Source organism: Lissotriton vulgaris, chromosome 7, assembly GCF_964263255.1.
Source record: "Lissotriton vulgaris chromosome 7, aLisVul1.2, whole genome shotgun sequence".
Taxonomy (NCBI): domain Eukaryota; kingdom Metazoa; phylum Chordata; class Amphibia; order Caudata; family Salamandridae; genus Lissotriton; species Lissotriton vulgaris.
The window spans coordinates 136,749,808-136,757,567 of NC_141695.1; positions in this window are offsets into that span (position 1 = coordinate 136,749,808).

The window sequence follows — 7,760 nt, forward strand, 5'->3', positions numbered from 1 at the left end:
AGGGCTTGGTCAAACTCACACCTCTCAGCACTGGACCCCGCCCCTCCTCACGCAGTGATATTGTTCTTCAAGTTGGCAGGCATGTAACTCGTGATCCCTCGATTACACAACCTGGTTACTTGCCTCTGGCACTGCTCAATAGATCTTGAAAGATATCAAGTCTGAGCGTGAAATGGAAACAGGATGATTGGAGAGTTCTGTGTCATAGTTTCCGATCCCTTCTGAGAAGTGCTTTACTGCGTCATTGAACTGGGGAATTCCTTCCACCATGCCCTTTCTCCAGCGCCTCGGGCTGTAAGTGATTACAGGGCCGTTCTCCGATATCTGTTGTTTGACTGTGAGTAATAGTCACCGGCTGAAAGCGTTTCTTTCTGGGCCTTGAATCTCTTAGGGCGCGTGGCTCCGGCTTACATTCAGACCCCCCAGGATATAGCGGCATGAATTAGCAAATTTAGCGGCACAAAAATGGAAATTTAGCGGCACAAATATGGAAATTTAGCGGCATTTTTGCGGCACTTTATTTTACAAATAATCATTTATTTTCAGCCTGAAATCAATGGAAAGTATTTTAGCAGAGTATTCCACTTTGAAATAGGCCTGTTTAAAGTGTCTGCAGCTCTACGGAAGCACAGCTCCAGTCCTAACCTTGTGGGAGGGAGCTGTCTTTCTCCCTGGGATGTTCTAGTGCCCATGTATGCATGTGCTTTGTTTACATGTGTGACTGCGTCTCTCTCTCTGAATGTGTTCGCATGAGTGCCTGTGTGCATTTTTCTCTCTCTGTATCTGAATGTTTGTGTTTTTTCGTTTACATGCGTGACTGCGTTCATTTTTCTCTCTCTGTATCTGAATGTTTGTTATTTACACGTGTGACTGTTTATTTTTCTCTGTCTGTGTTTGAATGTTTGTGTATGTGTGTTTACACGTGTGACGGTGTGCATTTCTCAACCCTGTATCTTATTGTTTCTGTTTGCATGTGTGCCTGTGTGTTTCTCTTTCTGTATGTGAATAGTTGTGTGTTTGTTAGTTTACACGCGCCAGGACAGTCTTGACTATCGGAGCACGTTATAAAGCTATATATAACATAACATATAACATATAACATACACATGTGACTGTGTGCCTTCCTCTACCTCTCTATCTTAATGTTTCTGTTTGTCTGTTTACATGTGACTGTGTATTTCTCCCTCTCGATATCTGAATGTTTCTGTTTACATGTGTGACTGTTTCTTTTTCTCTTTCTGTATGTTAATATTTGTGCGTTTGTTAGTTTACACATGTGACTGTGTGCCTTCCTCTCCCTCTATATCTTAATGTTTCTGTGTGTGTGTCCGTTTAAATGTGTGACTATGTGTATTTCTCCCTCTCCATATCTGAATGTATGTTTCTTTGTGTTCTCGAGTTTGTATGTCTGTGTGTGTGTCTTACTGAAACCTTGAAGGTAAACGAAATAAATAGTAGTGCGCCAGCTGAGCGCGCGGGCAAGGGTTCACGTGAAAGCACGAAATGCCAAAAAGATCCGCTACTGATTTTTGAGACAACACAAGGCTCGGGGGAGGAGGAGGGGTGGGGGCGTAACAAGCCTCTACCGCCGCCGGTGCGTCACTTTTTTGAGATTTTGTAATCCGTTTTTTGCACCAAAATTAATGAAATATGCAAAATCTGAATACAAATGGGGATGTGAAACTGATGTTAGATTTCATTCGTTCTTTATCCGAGGTAGATGAGGCGAGCGGGGTTACACAGAGCATCAGTAATATTAGAAACAGGCCAGGTGGATATAATGCCGGGCCTCATGACGCATCTTGCAGGGTGTCACAACGCATCCCGCGCAATGCATTGTGGGACGTGTTGTCCTATAGGGAATACTGGCCAGTAACACCGCGCAGTAGGCCTCTCAAATGAATTCTAAGTTGTCTTACACTTGCGCTCCGAGACAGAAACGTGTAAGAAACGTGTAGCTCCCAAAGTACAAGTATCAAGAGACGGTTTTGCTGGACTTACAGCCACTTAAGATGCCTATATTTTCCGAAGTTCTTGCTTCATTTTTCACTCTCCCTGCCCCAGGAAATGGTGCACTCGCTCGTACAACCTGTTAGCCCCGAGGCCCGGCGGGTGCCCGCAACCTGGCAGGCAGGGATGCCTGCACACAGGGTCACAGGCAGGCACCTCTGCCCGGCGGCTTTTCCTCATTGCAGCCGCGGCGACCCCTTCTATTCAGACCTGGTACCTATCCTCGGAAGTTTTACACAGTCCACCTTCCTCTTAGCAGTTTTTGTTCCTCCGTGAATGTCTGCCTGCAGCAACTCTTGCTCGCTGCGCTGCCTCTTAGCCGTTCATACCACTCTCACCTCACTGCAAACCCTGCACCTTCCCAGCCCATCACTGTTCCATTTAAACATCCTCTGACCCTTCCAAATTTCACGGGCAGTTTAGTAAAAATCGCGCCATTTTTACAAAACTGCCGATTTCGCGATTTTTTGGCAAATCGCGAAATCCTGGAGGGTCTGTACATTGGAGGTGGATCAGAATCATCAGAACGAAAATAGGGACAGGCTGTGGTGTCCTGGCCGGAGTTGCCGACATTGAACCTGGGGAACCTCTGGTTCGAGTCTCAGCCTCGGCGCAACATCCTGTGATTCTAGTCAAAGCACTTAACCTCCCCTTGCCGAAATATGTGAATGTCACTTTGTGTGATGTAACTAGTTCTCGTGTAGAACGTTCCAATCAGTCCCCTTGTCGAGTTTGCGCTGCATAAATAAATAAAACACGCATTTACAATGCAATGGTCTCGGCATTATTAAAAGTAGAGCTATTGGCATTGCTCATGACATTTTTTTTCATTTTTAAAAAAAAACATAAATGGCATTGTCATTTACAATGGCAATAAGTGAGCATTAGAGAGTAGTAGAGAGTATTCGCGGACACAGAGCCACACACACAGAGAGCCACAAACACACACAGAGAGCCACACACACACACACAGCGAGCCCCACACACACACACACAGCGAGCCCCCCACACACACACACAGCGAGCCCCTCCACACACACACAGCAAGCCCCACACACAAGCACAGCGAGCCACACACACACACACACACAGCGAGCCAAGCACACACACACAGCGAGCCACACACACAGCGAGCCCCCCCCACACACACACACACAGCGAGCCAAGCACACACACACAGCGAGCCACACACACACAGCGAGCCCCACACACACACAGAGCACCCCACAGACACACAGAGCACCCCACACACACAGAGCGATCCCCCCACACACACACAGCAAGCCCCACACACACACACAGCGAGCCAAGCACACACACACAGCGAGCCACACACACACACAGCGAGCCCCACACACACACAGCGAGCCCCACACACACACACAGAGCGCCCCACAGAAACACAGAGCACCCCACACACACACAGAGCCACCCACACAAAGCCACCCACACACACACACAGAGCCACCCACACAAAGTCATTCACATAGAGCCACCCACACACACACAGAGCCACCCTCGACCTAAAAAGGGGTACAAGTATTAGACCTAAAACCCCTAAAATTAAGATTACTTCTGGAATAAAAAGGAATCCCTGCCTAGGAAGGAGAGCTGAAGAGCGGTGCTGTACATGTAATGGGGCAGTACCAGCACTTCACAGCAGGGATATTGTACATTTCCTAGGGCAGTACCGGCACTTTACAGCAGGGATGCTGTACATTTAATGGGGCAGTACCGGCTCTTCACAGCGGGTATGCTGTACATGTAATGGGGCAGTACCGGCACTTCACAGCGGGTATGCTGTACATGTACATGATGTGCGCAGGACTTTTCTAGGGCGGCAAGCACAGCGAGTTCATGCACTTTTTATCCCGATGTGAGCCCCAGATGGACATGCTCCAGAAGCCCTAGGGTGTGTAGATGACTTCAGGGGTGATGTCAAGAGGAGAAGAGAGAAAGAAAGAAAGAGAGAAAGAGAGAAGGGAGAAGAGAGAGAGAGAGAGGAGAGGGGAGAGAGAGAGAGAGAGAGAGAGAGAGAGAGAGAGAGAGAGAGAGAGAGAGAGAGAGAGAGAGAGAGAAAACAGGAAGGGGAGGGTCACAGAGGGAGACAAAAGCGCACAGCACAAGGAGAGAAACAGCCCAGAGGGAGACACGAACACACACAACAGCAAGGGAAAGAGAGAGGGAGACAAACACACAGAGAAGAGAGAGACAGGGTAGAGGAAGAGAAGCAGCTCAGTGGGAAGTAGAGAGAGAGGAGAGAGACACCCCAGAGACACAGACACATAGAACGGGGAGATTGAGGAGAGAAAGGGAAGCGTCACAGAGGGAGAGACATGCAAAAGAGAGAAACAGAGACATGCAGAAGAGGGAGACACCGCATAGAGAGAGAGAGACAGACCTGTAGAAGAGGTAGACAGGGAACAGGAAAAGAAGCACCCGAGAGAGAGAAAGACAAACAGAGGAGGGATGGAGAGAGCCCAGAAAGAGAAAGAGAGGGGCCCTTCTCAGAGGGAGGGGGCACTGTGCCACTCTCGTGGCTGACGAACAGGATGGAGGGCACGTGGGCAGCTGGGGGCACCGGTTCTCAACAGATGCACGAGAGCCTGGCACCGCTGCGGTGGGACCTTACCAGGGACCAGACCCAACTGTCTGCATTTAGGGCGCGGAACTAAAAGAGGTTTCACAATAGTCTGGTGTGTAACTGAACCTGCAGCACTGGAAAATGTGCCCTATGACACAGAGCCACTTACTTCCAGTGTGCTGCCAGTGCATTAACCCTCTGAGCTGGCTCACCCGCATGCATTCTCTTTATCTCAGGGCCTGACTTCCCAGGCGTGTTCACCCCACTGTGTGTCCATGAAAGGGCCTTGTTACCAGAGCTCAAGCCTCGCGCCACCTGGGACCATTCGGGGTGTCCCGTTGTATTTACAGCAAACGTGGGCCTCTGTTAATGCTCCAAGTACCAGAAAGCACAGCATAAAAGATCCTGCAAGAACTGTCTATACCTGCCGGGGAACATTGGAATCTACGTTTAGGGGTAGACTGTGGGAACCTCCGGTGCATGCTGGGTGCTGTAGTTCAGCTGCCATTATAGAAATGGGGGGGAAAGAGGATACCCTGTTAGGCTTCTAAAACAAGCCCGAAAACGGGCTTGGTACAATCATAGGGAACATCTTTTAGAACAAACTAACCATCAAAGACAGAAAGAAGATCGAATAGTGTGTGTCACTACCTATTCCACGAAAAGTAATAGGATTAAAAAAATAATCAACCAGCATTGGCATATGATAGCTGACGAAATTGGAAATGCCCCTTTGCCCTTACATGCTTTCAAGAAGGCAAAAAATATAAGGGACTTTGTGGTTAAGGCGTTATTACCCATCACGACCCCTCCCAGTCAAACTGTTTTGTGGGGTTTGTCCCCAGTAAAAGGCCATGTAAAATGCGGCAACTGTAAGGCCTGCCCTCTCACCCAAGAAATAAAACAATTCGAACATAACAACCACACACACACGCTAAAAGAACATAGTAATTGTAACTCTAGCAGAGTTATTTATGCGATTACATGCCCATGTGGCTTTGTATATATTGGGCAAACGATTCAGAGGGTAAAATGCCGTATTTTACAACATGTAAGTCACATTAAATGCAAAACCCAGGGAGCCCTGCTTGTGGAACACTTCACAAGATTCGAACATGCCCCAGATTCTTTGAAATGGTGTGTTCTTGAAAAAGTGACACCAAATCCCAGGGGAGGTGATTTCAGTCAAACGTTGAGCCTTCGTGAGTGTCGATTTATACATTTATTTGACACCATAAAACAGGGCTTGAATGAATATGAAGAAATCAGCAAGCAAGTGGCAGTGCTTAACCATAGGTGACAATACCCAATAATGGACCTGCTTGTCCCCATTTGCTGACCTCTGTGTGTGATTGCCCCGAATTTTTATAATTCCTTGTCTGTAATTCTACATCTGAGTTGGGCCCTAACACACACTTAGGCTATATATATTAGCAAGCAAGTGATAGTACTCTACTTTAATATCCCCCCAAAAATTTTTTTACACGATGTGGCTCTATTCCTAATTCTCAATATTCCCTTTTTGATAATCACATCCAAATTGGGCCCGTAACACACGTAATTTTTTCATATCATTGGTAGACACTGTCTGTTGTGCACCAGTTGATACTCTGATCGAGCCTACAACGCGAGCAAGTCTTTTTTCTATGCCGGTTGCCAGTGAACGCTGGATACGTCTATATGACGTCATCGCGTAACGGCAGGCCCTGGCAACACGGACTGTTTTCACGGAGCGGTACGGAGAACCTGGTGAGGTATGTCGCGCCATTGTTTTTGGCATTGAGACCCCTTTTTGCGTGTTGTCTAAAAGTATCTTTGAGGTACAGAACACGCTAATTTCCCGCCATTATTTTTCCTTCCCCAGCGGCACCTGTGTCGTCCGTTTTGTCTCAAACTATCTACCCAGCGTGGGATGGACACATAAGAACCTGTGTCGTCCGTTTTGTTTCAAACTATCTACCCAGCGTGGGATGGACACATAAGAACCTACAAGGTAGGCGTCCTGATGCGTTTTGGAAATACACGGAATACACTTTACTGGTATTCCACTAATGCGCATTTCATGGTTTTAATTACAGTTTTCACCGACGTCCGATTGCGTGTAGTGCAACCCCTATGCCAATTATGCAAGTGATGGCGGCTTAAGGAATTTCTAAGGTATGAAACAGTATGTTGGTTCTGTATACTATGAACCACCAGCCAAAACGCTCCCTTGATAACACCCAATTAATATATCTCTCTGTAGTGACTGACGGCTACTTGTTGCGAGCTGTGTCTGCTGCCCACCAATTGCCTACTCAACTTTTCTGGTTAAATACACGACCACCAATCTGGTTGGTAAGTTTTTCAGCCAACATTATGAATATTACAAATATTAGAATTTAACATTGGAATTGACAGACCGGTAACACCTTATTAATCCATTATAGGTGGGTTACCACTGTCAGACAACTAGACCCTCAATTACAGGAGGACTGCAATCATCCCTCATAAAATATACGAAGAAACTCTTGGGTAAGCGAGATGATAGGTTAATTATTTAACATTTTATACCTAAAATCCATGCAACTTCCTGAATGTCATTTTAATTCACCCTAGGTTTAAACTGAATATCGACGGTAAAAGGGCCTGGGTCATACACGTCCTGAAGAAGACCCGCAGGTCGAGGCCCCTAGCCACCCATGTACCACAAGACGGGTCGAAACGTCGACGCCTTTTTAATAAGCAAATAGGACCATCCAAAAATTTTCATTATACATGCCAGTCCAGACTGTATAAATGTGAAAAATAGAAAAAAACATCAGTGGCCTAATTGCATTACCAGCTAGATTTTTTATAGCTTTGTTTTTCTATTTATCTCAAATTCTGTGTCACTTTTCAATTGAGGCTTACACCCCTCTATCTCACAATCACTCTTTCTTCTTTTCCGGCACCCTCTTGTTAGAAGCAGATTGCTCCCCCTTTTCTTTACCGTTCGTTTTTCGAAGATGTACAAATGTATATATTAATTGTATTACGATGGAGTATTTTTAAAAACTCCCCCATTTTGGAATAAATTCAGTTCTTTTCAGGTTGTTGCTTTTCTTTTTAAAACAATCATTATTGCTTGACTCTTTTGAGTAGATTAATTCAGATACTCATTGAAATTGGAAAAAGAATAACTGTG